This window comes from Aethalodelphis obliquidens, unplaced genomic scaffold, assembly GCF_003676395.1.
Source record: "Aethalodelphis obliquidens isolate GAN/ISIS:26980383/991018 unplaced genomic scaffold, ASM367639v1 scaffold92, whole genome shotgun sequence".
Lineage (NCBI taxonomy): Eukaryota > Metazoa > Chordata > Mammalia > Artiodactyla > Delphinidae > Aethalodelphis > Aethalodelphis obliquidens.
The window spans coordinates 4,686,054-4,705,104 of NW_020838036.1; positions in this window are offsets into that span (position 1 = coordinate 4,686,054).

Genomic DNA, 19,051 nt, shown 5'->3' on the forward strand with positions numbered 1-19,051 from the left:
TTCCCTGCTCCTTTTAATGTTTTTTCTTTGTATTTAATTTTTGATACTTTGATTAATATGTCTTTGGGTGGTCCTCCTTGGATTTATCCTATATTGGAATCTCTTTGCTTCCTGGACTTGATTGACTCTTTCCTTTCCCATGTTAGGGAAGTTTACAACTATAATCTCTTGAAATATTTTCTCAGACCCTTTGCTTTTCTCTTCTTCTTCTGGGACCCCTATAATTTGAATGTTGGTGCATTTAATGTTGTCCCAGAAGTCTCTGAGACTGTCCTCATTTTTTCTTTATTCTGCTCTGGAGTAGTTATTTCCACTATTTTATCTTCCAGATCACTTATCCATTATTCTGCCTCAGTTATTCTGCTATTGATTCCTTCTGGAGAATTTTTAATTTCATTTATTGTGTTATTCATCATTATTTCTTTGCTCTTTAATTTTTCTAGGTCCTTGTTAAATGTTTCTTTTATTTTTCCATTATGTTTCTGAGATTTTGGATCATTTTTAGTATCATTACTCTGAAATTTTTTTCAGGTAGACTGTCTATTTCTTCTTTATTTTTTGGTCTGGTGGGTTTTTAGCTTGCTCCTTCATCTGCTGTGTCTTTCTCTGTCTTTTCATTTTGTTTAACTTACTGTGTTTGGGGTCTCCTCTTTGCAGGGGGCAGGTTTGTAGTTCCTGTTGTTTTTGTGTCTGCCCCCAGTGCGTGAGGTTGGTTCAGTGGCTTGTGTAGATTTCCTGGTATTGGGGACTGGTGCCTGTGTTCTGGTGTGTGGGACTGTATCTTTTCTTTCTGGTTGGCAGGGCCGTGTCCAGTGGCATGTTTATAGGTGTCTGTAAACTTACTCTGATTTTAGGTAGCCTGTCTGCTAATGGGTGGGGTTGTGTTCCTGTCTTGCTAATTGTTTAGCATGGGGCATCAAGCACTGGAGCTTGCTGGCAGTTTGGTGGAGCTGGGTCTTAAAGTCGAGATAGAGATCTCTAGGAGAGCTCTCACTGATTGATTTCACATGGGGCTGGGAAGTCTCCAGTGGTCCAATGCCCTGAACTCAGCTCTCCCACCTCAGAGGCTCAGGTCTGACACTCTGCAGGAGCACAAAGACCCTGTCAACCACACGGCTCAGAAGAAAAGAAAGAAAAAAAATAATAAAATGATATTAAATTAATAAAATAAGAAAATAAAAAAATAAGAAAAATAAAAAATAAAGTAAGACTAGAGCAACCAAACCAATAAACAAATCTACTAATGATAACAAGCTCTAAAATCTAAACTAAGATAACCATAAAAATCAGAAACATATCAGTCACAGACAGCATATCTGAAGTCGACATTTGCTCCCAAATTCCACCAACTCAACTTTGGGAACTTTCATTGTTTATTCAGGTATTCTACAGATTCAGGGTTCATCACATTGATTGTGGGGATTTAATCTGCTATTCCTGTAGTTGCCTGGAGCAATTTCCCTTTCTCTTCTTTATTCGCACAGTTCCTGGGGTTCAGCTTTGGTTTTGGCCCTGCCTCTGCATGTACCCTCAGGCATCTGCTCCCTACCCAGACAGGAGGGGGTTAAAGCAGCAGCTGATTAGGGCTGTCTTGGTCTCTCAGGCCAGGGAGGTGGTGAGTACGGTAGTCATAATTGGAATGTGGGCTGAGCCTTCAGCAGCAGAGGCTGGCGTGTCATTGCAACAGCTTGAGGTGCACCATGTTTTCTCCCAGCAATTTTGTCCCTCGATCTTGGGACCCTGGCTGTGTTGTGCTGCACAGGGTCCCAGAGGGGGTGGATGGACTCTGTGTGGTGACCTGTGCTTGCACACAGCTTTCTTGGTGCAGTGGCAGCAGCCTTAGCATTTCATGCCCATCTCTTCTGTCCACACTGATAGCCGTGGCTCACACCTGTCTCTGGAGCTCATTTAGGCAGTGCTCTGAATCCCCTCTCCTTGCGTACCCCGAAACAATTGTCTCTTGCCTTTTAGGCAAGTCCAGACTTTTTCCTGGACTCCCTTCCGATTAACTGTGGCCCACTAGCCCCCTTCAGGCTGTCTTCATGCTGCCAACCCCAGTCTTCTCCCTGGGGTGTGACCTCTGAAGCCCAAGCCTCAGCTCCCAGTCACCACCCTCCCTGGTGGGTGTGCAGACAAACCTCTCAGGCTGGTGAGTGCTGGTTAGCACCTATCCTCTGTGCAGGAATCTCTGCCTTGCCCTCTGCACTCCTGTTGCTGTGCTCTCCTCTTTGGCTCCGAAGCTTCCTGACCCCACCCAGTCTCTGCCAGTGAAGGGGCTTTCAAGTGTGTTGAAACTTTTCCTGTCTCACATCTCCCTCCCAGAGGTGCAGGTCCCATCCCTATTCTTTTGTCTCTGTTTTTTCTTTTTCTTTTGCCCTACGTATGTGAGGATTTTCTTGCCTTTTGGGAAATCTTAATTCTTCTGCCAGCATTCAGTAGGTTTTCCGTAGGAGTTGTTCCACATGTAGATGCATTTTTGATGTATTTGTGGGGAGGAAGGTGATCTCCACATCTTACTCCTCTGCCATCTTGTCCCTACCAATATGCATCTATTATGAGATCACCTAAATATTAAAGCAAATATTAACAGACATAAAGGGAGAAATTGATAATAATATTATAATATTAGGGGATTTTAATACCCTGTTTACATCAATGAACAGATCATCCAGACAGAAAATCAATAAGGAAACACTGGTCTTATACAAGACAATAGAGCAGTTGGTCTTGAAAGACATCTACAGGACATTCCATGTAAGAGGAGAAGAATACACCATCTTTTCATGTGCACATGGAACGTTCTCCAGGATAGATCACATGGTAGACCACTAAATAAGTCTCAACAAATTTAAGAGTGTAGAAATTATAACAAGCATTTTGTTTTCTGACTACAGTAATATGAAACTAGAAATCAATTAAAATAAGAAAAATGTGAAAAACAAAAACACATGGAGAATACATGATATGCTACTAAAAAAAAAACAATGATTCAATGAAGAAATGAAAGAGGAAACCAGAAAATACCTTGATACAAATGAAGATAAAAATACAACTTTCCAAAATCTATGGGACACGGCAAAAGTAGTTCTAAGAGTGAAATTTATAGTGATACAGACCTACCTCAAGAAACAAACAAACAAAACCCTCAAATAAACAACCTAACCTACCATCTAAAGAAATTAGAAAAAGATGAACAAAGCCCAAAATCAGCAGAAGGAAAGAAATAATAAAGATGAGTGAGGAAATAAATTAGAGACAAAAAATAGAAAAGATCAATAAAACCGAGGGTTGTTTTGCAAAGGTAAACAAAATTGATTAGTCTTTAGCCAGATTCATTAGGGAAAAAAAATGGAGTACCCAAATTTACAGAATAAGAAGTGGATGAAGAGAAATTATAAGTACTATTAGAGAGATACAAAAAATTATAAGAGAACATTATGAACAATTATATGCCAACAAATTAGACACCCTGGAATAAATGTAAAAATTTCTAGAAGCATACAATTTTCCAAACTGAATCAGGAAGAAAGATGCAATCTTAACAAAGCAATCAATAGTAGTGAAATTACATTTGTGATAAAAAATAAAATTTCCAGTAAGCAAAAGTCCAGGACTGGATGGCTTCACAGAGGAATGCTACCAAACTTATAAAGAAGAGATAATACCTATCCTTCTCAAAATATTCAAAAGATTTGAAGAAAATGGTATATTCCCAAATTTATTCTATGAAACCACAATTACTTTAATACCAAAACCAGACAAAGACAGTAAAAAGAAAAAAAAAATTACAGGCTAGTAACTCTGATGTATATAGATGTAAAAATTCTTAACAAAATACTTGAAAACTGAATTTAACAATATATAAAAAGGATTATATATCAAGACCAAGTGTGATTTATTCCAGGGATGTAAGAATGTCTCAATATCGGTAAATCAATCAATATGATACACCACATAAACAAATCAGAGAATAAAAATCATGTGATTTGGCTTCCCTGGTGGTGCAGTGGTTGAGAGTCTGCCTGCCGATGCAGGGAACATGGGTTTGTGTCCCAGTCCAGGAGGATCCCACATGCTGTGGAGTGGCTGGACCTGTGAGCCATGGCCACTGGGCCTGCACATCCAGAACCTGCCCTCTGCAATGGGAGAGGCCACAATGGTGAGAGACCCGAATACTGAAAAAACAAATCATGTGATCATCTCAATAGATGCAGAAAATAGATTTGACAAAATTCCACATCCGCTCATTATTTAAAAAAAAAAAACTGTTGGGCTTCCCCGGTGATACAGTGGTTGAGAGTCTGCCTGCCGATGAAAGGGACGTGGGTTCGTGCCCCGGTCTGGGAAGATCCCACATGCCACGGGGCGGATGGGCCCATGAGCCATGGCCGCTGGGCCTGTGCGTCCGAAGCCTGTGCTCCATGGGAGGAGAGGCCACAACAGTGAGAGGCCCACATACCGCAAAAAACAAACAAACAAAAACTGTCATCAAAGTCAGTGTTGAGAAAATATATCTCAACATAATAAAGACATTATGACAAACTCACAACTAACATCATACTGAATAATTAAAAGCTGAGAGTTTTTCCTCTAAAATCAGAAACAAGACAAGGAAAACCACTCTCACCACTTTCATTTAACATAGTATTGTAAATTCTAGCCACAGCAATCAGACAAGAAAAATAAATAAATGCATCCAAATTAAAAGGGAAGAAATAAAATTATCACTATTTGCAGGTGGCATGATAGTATATATAGATAACCTTAAAATTCTTCACCAAAAACTATTAGAACTAATAAGTGAATTCAGTAAATTTTATTTCAGGATACAAGAAGAGTATACAGAAAACTGTTGCTTTTCTATAACTATCAGGAAGAAAAAGCAAGAAAACAATTCAAATTACAATTGCATGAAAAAGAATAAAATATCTAGGAATAAACTTAAGCAAGATATTGAAAGTGCTATACTCTGAAAATTATAAGACATTGATGAAGGAAATTGAAGATGAAACAAAGAAATGAAAAGATATCCATGTTCAAGAATTTGAGAAAATATTATTTTTAGAATTTCAATACTACTCAAAGCAATCTACAGGTTTAATGCAATCCCTATTGAAATATCCATGACATTTTTCACAGAACTGGAAGAAATTATCCTATAGTTCACAGGAAACCAGAGAACCCTGAATAATCAAAGCAATCTTGAGAAAAAGGAACAAAGCTGGAGGTATCATTCTCTCAGACTTCAGAATATATTACAAAGCTAGAGTAATAAAAACGGTATGGCACTGACACAAAAGCAGACACATAGATCAATGATGCAGAATAGAGATCCCAGAAATAAACCCATGCACTATGATCAATTAGTCTACTACAAGGAGGTCAGAATATACAATGTAGAGAAGACACTCTCTTCAATAAGTGATGCTGGGAAAACTAGGCAGCTACATGTAAAAGAATGAAATTAGAACATTTTCTCATATCATATACAAAAATAAACTCAAAATGGAGTAACCACCAAAATGTAACACTGAAAACCATAAAATTTCTAGAAGAAAACATAAGCAGAATGCTCTTGACACAAAATTATAGCAATATATTTTTTGGGGTCTGTCCCCTTATGCAAAGTAAACCAAAACAAAAATAAGGAAATGGGGCTTCCCTGGTGGTACAGTGGTTGAGAGTCTGCCTGCTGTTGCAGGGGACATGGGTTTGTGCCCCGGTCCAGGAGGATCTCACATGCTGTGGAGGGGCTGGGCCCATGAGCCATGGCCACTAAGCCTGTGCTCCGTAACGGGAGAGGCCACAACAGTGAGAGGCCTGCGTACTGCAAAAAATAAATAAATAATAATTAAAAAATAAAATAAATAAAATAAGGAAATGGAACCTTATTGGTAGAGCACTTATTTAAGGATAAAGGAAACTAGTAATCAATAGTGATTAGAAGCAATTATATAACATAGGATGTTAACACTCTAGCAGTAGCTCTTAAAAGGAATACTGTCATTCTTGTTTATTTCTTTTGTTACTTCAGCACAAATTTATGTGACATTTGGGAAAACTTGACTGGAGCTCTTTTATTCATGAAAAAACGTACCTTCTAAGAAGAATGAGACTATAAACAGGGGAAGTTTTACCTAAATTGTTTCAATACTTTTTAGAGATCTCTCTGAGACAAAAATGGGTTACAGGAGTACCAAGACATTGATCCTCTCAGCCCTCAGGATGGCACTACACAACCAGGCAGCCTAGTACCAGGCCCTGTGACCATGAACAGTCTGGTCTATTTTCCTCCAATAAGATGCTCAAATATCATCATTTTGTACATGTGCCACAAACATAGTTTGGGAATGCTGCTCTGAAGGACAAAACATGGTTAATTTGTACTTCTAAATATACTAGAAAATATTTTAAAATTTGACATTAATTAATATTTTTCCTTTTGTTTGAAATGCTAAGGTTTGACTCCAAAACATATAAATATGGAATGTAATAATCCTCTATTTTAAAAGGCACATTTCGTCTATTAAAATTATTGTTTATCTGTGGCAAGGTAATTTTCCTTACACGTATGTTTAGATAAGTCTCATAAACCAAGGGCTGCAACTGGCCAATATCATTATATTGTTGTTTGCTTTATTATTATTGTTTTAATTTTAAGCAATTATCTCAGTGACCTTTCACATCTCACAGTCTGATTTATTTTTAATATTAGCATTCATGTATGCATATATTTGCTATTCACAACTGCCTATGCATGAACACCTTACTAGAAACCAATTTTGTACAGGCCAGAAACATACCAAGTTTCATCACGATTGTGCCTCCTCAGAAACCATCATGAGCACAGATTCCTTAATATATGCTCAAGTCAATATCCACCTAGATAACCCACTCAGCACCTTTGTCTCATGATCACTTGTTTTTCAGTCACCTTTCACTTCATCTACTCACTTCCATAAATACACTCTGGAATTTGCAATAATTTAGAACAGCTCCATCTCTGAAAAGCAAACTTCAGCACCTTGTTTTCTGAACCAAAGTTTTTTGACATTCTAGGTCAATTTATTTTATTCAAAAACATTTATTGATCACTTTCTATGTAAAAGGTTTTGTGCAAGACACTGTATATGGTGTGATTGAATAATAGCTACAACTGTCATAAATACTTTGAAAGGCAGATATGCTCACCACTGTACCACCAACTCCATATGTCATAAATGCTTTGAAACAAGTATGGGATATAACTAAATCAGGACAGTTACAGGATACAACTGAGTCCTGAGAGAACACATACTCAATAACTCTCTAGTCGATTCCTTCCTTTGTTCTTCCAAAGCCATTTCTTTATACAAGTCTCATCCATGCTTGCCTACTTGTTGCGTCACTCCCCAACTTGGTCTCCTGCCTTAAGTTATCTCATCCTCTTTTCCTTCACACTAATTCTAAAGTGATCTTTTACACATCCATAACATGATTCTGCCATTTTCATGCTGAAAATCTTTCAAAGGCTGCCTAGGTCTTCCAGGCTGAAGTCAGTTTCCTAAATTTAGCACATAAGGCACTTCATATTCTGACTAATGTCTGTTTCTGTGGTCTTGTCCCCTACCATACTCCACATGCAAGCTCTCCTCTCAGTATACTGTACATAGGTTACAGAAAGCATTTTAAATGCTTGATAACATCATGCTGTTGTATATGTTCATTTTACTGCTTATGGTGCCCTTCATCTATCCATTATATGTAACTCCTATCTGTTCTACTTTATTGAGATATTAACATATAAAATTGTATACATTTAAAGTGTACAACGAGATGTTTTGATATACATATACATTCTGAAATGAACACTGCTTTCCAGTTAATTATCATATCTATCATCTCTACATAGTTACCATTGTTTTTTGTGTGTGTGTGTGTGTGTGTGTGTGTGTGGTGAGAAGACTTGATTTAAGATCTATCCTTTTAGCATATGTCACCATGCTGTACATTAGAACTTCAGAACTTATACATCTTGCATAACTTAAGCTTTGTAGTCTTTGACCAAAATCATCTAATTTCCCTTTTCCCTCAGTCCCTGGCAAACACCACCCTACTTTCTGTTTCTATGAGTTTGACTATTTTAGATTTCACATATAAGTGGTATCATAGTATTTTTCTTTCTGTGTCCTGCTTATTCTGCTTAACATAATGTCTTCTAGCTGCATTTATGTTGTTACAAATTGCAGAATTTATTTCTTTTTTAAGGGTGAATAATATTTCACTGTTTGTGTGTATAAATATATCTTGGCTATTGTGAATATTGCTGCAATGAACACTTATTTGTCCTTTAAAGTCCATCATAAGCATTACAATCTCCAAGAATCCTTGATCACTTCCTCCAGTCAGTCTGATTTATATGCCCATTCTCTGTTTTCTTATAGCACCAGTGAATATTTCTATTATAGTACTTACTCTATTTTTTTTAATTATAGAATTCTACATTGTATTTTTTTATGTTCATGTCCATTTCTCTCTCTAAGTTATGATCTCCTTGAGGGCAAGGAATTTATCTTACTTGATATTATTACTTCAAGACCTCATACAGAGTAGGTGCTTAAGAAATGTTCATGGGAATGCAGAGAGATGGAGATGGAGAGATAAATAAAGTTGAGAGAGGGAGGGAGAGAGAGCTGAAAGGTAGGAAGAATGGAGATGAAGAAGGCAGGAAGGTAGACAGGAAAGCAGGTAAGAGGAAGGAGGGAAGGAAGGAAGGAAGGGAGGAAGGGAGGGAGGGAAGGAGGGAGGAGAAAGAAAATAACTACTGAGAAAGCACAGAAGCATAGAGGGTTTCTGCCCTGCTTGAAAAATGAAAGAGGAGAGTTCAAGGAGTATATTATGGAATACTTAAAAAAAAAACCTTAAAGAGACAAAATAAACATTTTATTACTTGATCAGTCATCATTTAGGTGTATAAAACTTTAAGAAACTCTTATAAAGAAGTATGGCCATTGTTCATATTTGTCTACTTGTTCTTTGTAGTGACATTCTTTTACAAGTTTACCAAAGTTTCTGCAGTTCAAAAATCTTCATTTACTTATCAATGATCTTATAGAACATAATCACACTCCTCAGTTAGAACAGGCTTTAAGAAAACAGTATTATCCTTTCCTCATTGTGGGTAAATAGTAATTTAATGCAGTATGCTCTGCCGTTTTACATTTTCCAGAGCTTTCATTCATTCTTGCTTAGTAATTACAAATGGCTCATAAATAAACACTTGGCATGATTTCCAAAATGTTCTGTATTTACTTACAAGGCTGGTACTTCCATCACTGGATCACTTAAGTGGTTTTGAAAGGTTGTATAAAGGTTCATTTTACAAGGTATTTGAAGTTTTTAATCTTGCTTAAATACACAAAAGTAGGATGGATTAACGAACTGCTGCTTGGAGGCCAAGAGAAGATAGAGCTAAGTGCAATCAAGACAGAGTATATCAGAAACATGAAGTCAATTGGTCAAAAAATGGAAGACTGTCAACAAAAGTAACATGTTATGGACCCTCAAGACTTTATGTTTATGCTAAAGGAAGCCTAAAATAATCTGTGGTTTTTGATGCTTGATTTAGTTTTCCGCAGGCATAATTAACACCAGATTAAGTTTACTGCCACTAGAGTTTATTGCTGAGACTGACAACTGCTTGCTGTTTATCTCCTGTGCAGAAAGACTGACAGCAATAATATAATGACATATTTAATAATATCGACAACACGATAATAATAACGATGTACAGAAATTTATGGGCTATTATAATAATTTTTAGAAAGTCAGTTTTCTAATGAACAAATTGTTCTCTGGAAACAACTAAGCCATCTCATGTTCTATCTGAGTGTGTCCACTTGTTTTGTTATAAAATGAAATTTTAAGCATCCCCTGTTTCAAGATGGGTCTCCTTTGCTTTAGCAAGACTGAATATAATGATGACTTCTTTGAATTTGCCACCAAGTGCCAGTAAACTCTTCTTTATGAAGAATATATAAGAAAAAATTAATTCATGGATATCTGTTCAGAATATGCAGTGAGTAAATGAATTGTGACACTCTCTTTGACACTTATTCTTTTAGGTTTCAGTTTTTCCAACACCAGAAGAGACTCCCTAATCCCACCTCTGGAGTTGTTGATACATATTACAATTCAAGGTCAAGTTGGAATCATGCTACTTATTTGCTTTTCTTTGGATCTTTAAATTCTGTGCAAGAGTTCACAGGGAAACAATAAAGCAGAAGATGTTTGTTTATATACATGAACAAACTAGCAGATTTTCATCTCATTCCCTGAATGCTCTCCCTTGACTTCAAAGAGAGCTTGATATGCATAGAAATATACAAGAGGGTAAAGCTGCATAAGAAGTCAATATAAAAGGTAAGGATATTTCATTAATAGAATAAGGTGTGATATACACCAGGAAAATATAGACATCTCTCAACATCACACCAAATTGAAAAATGAGGTTTGAATAACACAGTCTAAAAAAGAATTATTTCAAACTATGACTTATACACACATAGGCACAATCACTCTTTTCTTTCTGGCCCCTCTTGGCCTAGCCCTTTACACTGTCCACAGTTTAAAAACTCTTCAACGAACCACAATAAAAAAAGAGGGTAATTTCCCTTTACTATTATTTATTCAACTATTAAACTTTTTGCCTTAGATAATATGATCCATCCAAAATTTTAAATTTTTCTGTTCCTTCCCAAATTCTTTTTTCTGAGAAATGTAAGAACATACATATTCCACTTCTTCAGACCTCTATACTTCAAATACCTCAAGACACAGCATGGTTGATCAAGAAAACCATGACTAGAAGAAATTTCTAAGATAATTTGACTTCTCATTCCCTCTCCATGGCATATATTGACTTATGCATAGATTTATATAAAATAAGTTCTTAAAGAATTTCAAAATAAAAGATAATGGCTGCCTCACTGGTCTGTTCAGTATCTCAAAATGTCTCCCTGTGCTCCAAAATTCCTTTTGAGTTAAACTGCAGTAATGCATGGATGGTACTAAGTTTATTCTCACAAAAAAAATTTGGAACCATTGTGTTGGAATAGCAGTAAACAAGCATGGATGAATAGCTCTTTATAGGAACTGTGGAGCTGATCCTAACCCAACCCACTGCAGTATGTTACTAAGATGACCCCCCCCCAAAAAAAAAGAATCAATACACTTTTCACTGTATAATACCACTCTTTGGCATACATACCACCTCCTTTATTACTTTACTGCTGGGTACTAGTTTTCTTCCTTTTAAAAAATAGCTTTCCGGTAGAAAAGTAGACAGATCTTGTTTACAATTCAATGAAAGTTTACATGTGTGTGCAAGTGTGTAGTCACCCAGATAAGTCAGAAAATATTTCAAGCACCCAAAGACTCCCTTGTGCCTTCTCCTAGTCAGTACCCCCAGGTAACCATTGTTCTGACATCAATAAAGATAGATTAAATTTTCTCAAAATTAATTTAATATGTATGAAGTCATAGAGTATATAGTCTTTGTGTCTGACTTCTTTTATTCATAATTATGTCTATGAAATTAATTTATATTGTTGCCTGTGTTATTAGTTTATTCTTTTTCATTATTTTCTGATTATGGTCTAAATCTATTGCTGTGGAGTTTATAAATCACTATATCATTTCAATGCATAAGGTATCTAATTAAAAAAGGAAAACTTGACTTCAGACTACTAATCATGCCCTGTTTGGCCCATCATATCTATGCTACTGTTATCACACAATTAAGACAGTCTCAAAAAGGAAGTCTGTTTTATAAACATATCAGAAATATCTAACAGTTTTCTAATGTAAAGGAAAATACAATTTTGAAGTTGTCTCAATTGTGTAATAACCGTATATTGATATGGTGAGGTAAGCCAGGCATTACTGAAATTCTGATGTTGTATTTCCCATTTTTCTATTAGATTCTTGATGTATTGAAATAATGTCATGATTTATGAACTCTGCCTTGGCATTCTTTCTCTGTTAATCTCATAATCAAGATGTTAGCATATAATATCCTATCTAAATTATTAAGAAGCATATTCTCAGTGGAAATTTTTGAGATACTTAAAATTTTAAATGGAAAGTACTAAACAAACTCAGAATGCTCCATAATTAATGATAGTTTCTGGATCTCTGTAGTAGAATCACCTGCAAATAATGACTAGCATATCTGGGGAAAACTTAACAGAGAAAGTAACATTCTCAAAGAAATAGTAATTTTCTAGTCTGGGGAGCAAAGGAAAAATATTGTAGTCAAATAGTATTGTCACACATACTGCAAAAGGTCTGAGCAGAGATAGAATTTGAGATCTGTATCAGATATGTACAAATAATTTGATATCAAGTCTAGTTCACAATCAATAAACTTTTTATTAATTTATGGAAGATATGAACTTTTTAAAGGCTTATATTTTATACATCTACTATAACGATTAAAGTTTCTGACACAGGCACAAATTAATCCTCAATAATTGTTGGTTGAATTGAATTACATACGAATTTTTCTATAATTTCTGTAAAAAAGCAAGTGACAAGTTGAATACTCTCTCAGGGGAAGAGCTACCATCCACGTGGACAGCTCAACAAAAATAATTTGTAATGGCAGTGACATTATTGTATAAAACAGATCTATGTCACTTTGTTAGAGATACTGTGTTCAATATATGTGTGTCCCATTAAGTTCTCAACTCAGCTTCACTCCAGGACTTTTGTTTTCTGATTCCCATGGAGCTACTTATGAATTCTCATCATAAACATTTTTTATGCCAAATAATGGTGTTAACTGAGAAAATTGACATTCTTGATTATGGTTAAAACTAAGGCCAAATACTTTATAAATCACTACATCATTTCAATACACCAGGAAATTATGCAGAAAATGGGAAATGTTTCATCAGAATTAAAATTATACTTGCTTAGCCTATCATATACACCACTTGAGACAGCCCCCAAAATACTATTGCTTTTCTAGTTAGAAAACTATTTCCTATTGTATCTGACAGTAAAACACAGTAATAAATAACATGATATTATTCAGGAAATAAACAACGTGCTATGGGAACACAGAGAAGGGAGTCACTATTCCAGCCCATTGGGTGTGGAAATTGGACAATGGTTGCTCCTTATTTCCTTCATTCACAACGTACTGGAGACTTCGCAGTTTTAATATTTCATCTTTTGCTTTAAATCATTTATAAGTTATTTTTCAAATACAATATTTTCTACAGGGAGCTTGTCCTGGAATCTCTGAGTAAGCTAAAACTGCTGGCCTTTAATGTCGTGGGGAAAATTAATATTATTTGTTGATTAGATGATATAAATTCTAACAACAATTCTCGAGGTATATTTGGTAGGATTTTGAGGAGTGTGATCTCTCAAAGGGACACTTCCCTAAGAATAATGTACCCTTAAAATCACGGAAACATATGGTGTAACTTTCTATGGTATATATACTGCTAATATTTCTAAGAAATGCATATTTCTGAATCATGCTTTTCCTGTTTTCTACTGTCCCTGTTATCAAAAATCTCTTGGATGATAGACATGATATTTGAGTGTTCAATAAAAGACCTCTAGGATATTTCATTGAGCCACTATACCTGTAATTTTTTTTTAATGTCAAGAGGTGCTATGGGAGAGCTTCTTGTTGACCTTTGCATATAAAGCAATTCTAACACATATCATCTAAGATATCATCCCAACTGCAATATTATGACAGATAAATGTGCTGTGAAATACCAATGACAAATCCCTGATTAAGTTTTTTGAACTTAATTTGAAACTTGGTACTTTGTTGTACTCTCAATAGTACAATTTTTTAAATATTCTAGTGTCAGAAAGTTTTTCCACATTTCCAGGAAGATTAGAGGCACATCTCACCTCAGTTAAGAATTCTCTATTTTCTTGCATCTAAGATAGACTCATTTTTAACATCTAATTTGTAAGAAGGAGGCTAACTGACATAAAACTATGTAAAATGCTTAAGAATAGACTTTTAAAAGGCAAGATGTAGAAGTTAGGAAGCTTTAAGTTGCAAACTACTCAACTAAAACATGTTTAAAAATATAAGAATTTATTGGCTCACATGTATGGAGAGTCTAGTTATAGGGTAGACATATTGAGGGTCAGTGATATGTTCAAGGACCCAGTCTGTTCTTTTATGTCCCTCTTCATGTTCTGTAGCTCATTACTGGTCCAGGGCTGCATAATTTGTCATTCAGATCCAATAAGAGGAGTGGGGTAGAGAGAGAGAATTCCTTGCCCAAACTATGGAAGTCCTTATCTTTATGTTGATTGAATCCATACCTGGGGATGGGAATGGGATCTATCATATTTTAATCTCTTGGCAGCTAACAAATTAACTAATGAGCGAATGATGAAATATTAGGAAAACAAGTTTTATGTGCATAGTCTGTTCAAGTTCCAGTCACTTTCCAGCTTTCCTTTGAAATGGATCTCAGTGTTGTTGTCAGAAGGTTTTTTTTTTTTATTTGATGGAAATAAAGTAAAGGACAAGTAGACTTTTAAGGAAAGTCATTTTGTGGGACAATAACTACTGGGTGGACTCCTCTCATGTTTTTCTTCAATTCAAAAGGGAGATACTGATCAAAAACTTCAAGATACAGTACAGAATATATAAAGGAATAAAGGCAGTCCATTGGTATAGAAATAAGCTATGTTGACCTTTCTACAATATTTCGCATGTTACTAAAACAAAGTGACAGCAGCAAATCAACCAAGGAAGTGGAGGGCATGGCAAAGCAAAGAAAAAAGTTGAAGGTGGGGGTAGTGAGAGGGAGGAATATGAAACTCTTAAAATTTTTGGAATTGCTTAAACCTAAGACTAATCTTGCTACTGATATACTCCTCAACTAGAATGAATATTAGCAAACAAAATTTTCATGTATGTTCTAGAAGAACAGCAAAGACCTAGAAATAGAAGGATTAGGTAAGAATAAAGCACTTATGCAATAATTTTATATTAAAACAAGGTATAGGCTTGGGGAAAAATCAGTAGGTAAAACATTCCTTGTTGCATAAACAAGAATATGTGAGAATGGAGTTATCCAATTGCCAACATATTATTAGATGTTTACTCATATGTTATAACAATTTATACTCTGTTTTCTTGAACATAGATATTCACATATTGATGTGGACAACAAAATGTGCCAAGAAATTGTGGTTATCATTCTACCTCAATAAAACAGCCTAATAACAAAACCAGAATTGTTTATAAGAATAGATTCACCTCCAATTCATTACAACATTTTATTTGCTATTTCTCATCCAGTATTTTTATGACACATTTTAATATTTCATAACATGAAAAGAAATAAAAATTTCAAATATTGAATATCAGTTCTTGCTGTACAAAAAGGAGAAAGCTAATTTTCCTTGCCTCTTTTCCCTTTCATTAGGCCCACTCTTCTGATTTTGATAGCTTATCCATATATCTTTCCTAGCAGTTCAAAGTAGCCTATAGATTGTGAATTTACAAACATAGAATCACAAAATGTTAGGGCTAGAAGGGACCTTGCAGATTATTTATTTCAATATCCTTATTTTATCAATAAGCAAATTGAAGACTGGGGAGGTAAAATGATGTACCCAAGGTCTACCCAGATAATTAGCTATCAGAGACTTCCCAAAACTTTTGCAACAATTCTGGGAGCAGGAAAACCCTGCTTGAGAGGAAAATATAAATCAAAGTCAGCTGAAGCTATGAGAAGAATTTGGTCTATGGTCTCTCTTTTAAGTGCTTCTTAGAACATAGTAAGCAGTAAAAAATAGTTATTAAATAAATGAATGGATTTCCAAGTTTCTTTCTGATTTTGGATTTTCTACCTGCTGAAACAGCAGAATAACAAATTCTTAAATGGAAATAAGATATCCTGGTTTTGTTGAGACTTGATTCTTGACTAACCCCATGTTTCCAGTTCGTTTCAGCTTTAGGTGTCTTCAGATCAGTTGGCTTCATTAAGACTCCTGTTTCCTACCTGTAAGACAGGTCCCTGGAGAATACACACACACACACACACACACACACACACACACACACACACACACACACACCCTCTATCTAAATTATCAAGAGATTTATAGCTAAAGTCCAGGTCACCTTATTCTTAATCCAGTGTTGTTTCTATTCCTATACATTATCACACACTTGGTGACTACTGAGATGCATTTTAAATCCAGAAATTCAGTAGGAACGACTACTTTATTTATGCAGACAAGAAGGACTAAGACACCAAATAGCTAAGGAAACTAAGCAAAACAAGTTGAAATTGACATGATCAATTTTTAAATTTCACCTTCGAATGCTTTGGCTACACTTTTAGTACACAATAGCATTTTATATTTAGTCTATTGGTATAGCTCCTCTGTTACTATGTCATCTAATTAGAGCTACCTTTTAATTACACTGTTTTTCATAATGTTGATTATACCACTGAATCATTACAACAATCCTGAAAAGTCAGGAAAATATTGAATTTCAAAAATGGAAAATTAAGATTTATACAATATTACTTATTTATCTAGGGACAGAAATAAATTAGAGACTTCCTGTCTGTTGAAACCCATGCTATTTCTGTTGCATTTAAATTAAAAAACCTCACTAAGTTTCTATTAAGTATTTTTCACTGTATTACAAAGTGATTAAAATAATTCTTGTTTATATAACATGCTTTCTAGTTATACTTTATTACATTTCATGAAAAATTACATGCTATAATAAAATTTAGGCATTTGGAAGTTCATGATATCCACATGAAAATTAATTGTGAATGGTAGGGGTCATTTTTATCTGCTGTAAAAAAAATACTTAAAAATGTGAAAGTGGCTTTGGAATTGAGTAATAAATAGAGGCTGAAAAAAATGTGAGGAATAAGGTGAAAAAAAGCTTAGATTTCTTTGAATATACTGTTAATATAAATATAGCTGTTAAAGATACTAGTGGGAAGGAAGACCTGTACTTAGAAAACTGTAAGACACTAATGAGATAAGGAGAAGATGATACAAACAAATGGAGAGATATACCATGTTCTTGGATTGGAAGAATGATTATTGTTAAATTGACCATAATACACAAGGCAATCTACAGATTCAATGCAATCCCTATCAAAGTACCAATGACATTTTTCACAAAACTAGAACAAATAATTTTGTGTGTGTGGAGATTTTTTAATTTTTTTAAAAAATAAAAAAAATATTGCAATTTAGTTGATTTGCAATGTTGTGTTAGCTTCAGGTGTATAGCAAAGTGATTCAGTTCTATGTAAATAATATGTACATATATATTACATACACAGGTATATTCTTTTTTACATTGTCTTCCATTTTAGATTATTATAAGATATTGAGTATACAATAGTTCCTTGTTGGTTTTGTATTTTATGTAGAGTAGTGTGATATTTTAATCCCAAACTCCTAATTTATCCTTTCCCCCCTTTTCCCTTTGGTAAACATCACTTTGTTTTCTATGTGTGTGAGTCTATTTCTGTTTTGTAAATAAGTTTATTTGTATCATTTATTGTAGATTCCAAATATAAGCGGTATGACACTATATTTGTCTTTCTCTGTCTGGCCTACTTCACTAGTATGATCATTTCTATGTCCATTCATGTTGCTGCAAATGGCATTATTTCATTTGTTTTATGGCTGGGTAATATTCCATTGTCTATATATACCAAGAACAAATAATTTAAAAATCTGTATGGAAACACAAAAGACCTCAAATAGCGAAAACAACCTTGAGAAAGAAGAACAGAGCTCCCTGAATTCAGACTACACTACAAAGCTAGAGTAATCAAAACAATATGTACTGGAACAAAAACAGACACATAGATCAATGAAATAGGATAGAGAGCCCAGAAATAAACCTGCAAACTTATGGTAAATTGATTTACTACAAAGGAGGCAAGAATACACAATGGAGAAAAGACAGTCTCTTTAATAAGTGGTGCTGGGAATACAGGAGAGCTACATGTAAAAGAATAAAAATAGAACATTTTTTAGCATCATATACAAAAATAAACTCAAAATGGAATAAAGAACTAATTGTACGTCCAGATACTATGAAACTCCTAGAGGAAAACGTAGGCAGAACACACTTTGACATAAAAGGCAGCAATATTTTTTTGAATCCATTGCCGAAAGTAAAGAAAATAAAAGCAAAAATAAACAAATAAGACCTAATTAAACTTAAAAGCTTTTGCACAGCAAAGGAAACCATCAACAAGATAAAAAGACAACCTACTGCTAATCAATAAATTAGGTAAAGTTGCAGTATACAAAATTAATACACAGACATCTCTGGCATTCCTACACACTAATGATAAAAAATCTGAAAGTGAAATCAAGAAAACACTCCCATTTACCATTGCAACAAAAAGAATAAAATACCTAGGAATAAACCTACCTAAGGAGACAAAAGACCTGTATGCAGAAAATTATAAGACACTGATGAAAGAAATTAAAGATGATACAAATAGATGGAGAGATATACCACGTTCTTGGATTGGAAGAATCAACATTGTGAAAATGATTCTACTACCCAAAGCAACCTACAGATTCAATGCAATCCCTATCAAACTACCACTGGCATTTTTCACAGAACTAGAACACAAAATTTCACAATTTGTATGGAAATACAAAAGACCCCAAATAGCAAAAGCAATCTTGAGAACACAAAATGGAGCTGGAGGAATCAGGCTCCCTGACTTCAGACTATACTACAAAGCTACAGTAATCAACACAGTATGGTACTGGCACAAAAACAGAAAGATAGATCAATGGAACAGGATAGAAAGCCCAGATATAAACCTACGCAAATATGGTCACTTTATCTTTGATAAAGGAGGCAGGAATGTACAGTGGAGAAAGGAGAGCCTCTTCAGTAAGTGGTGCTGTGAAAAATGGACAGGTACATGTAAAAGTATGAGATTAGACCACTCCCTAACACCATACACAAAAATAAGCTCAAAATGGATTAAAGACCTAAATG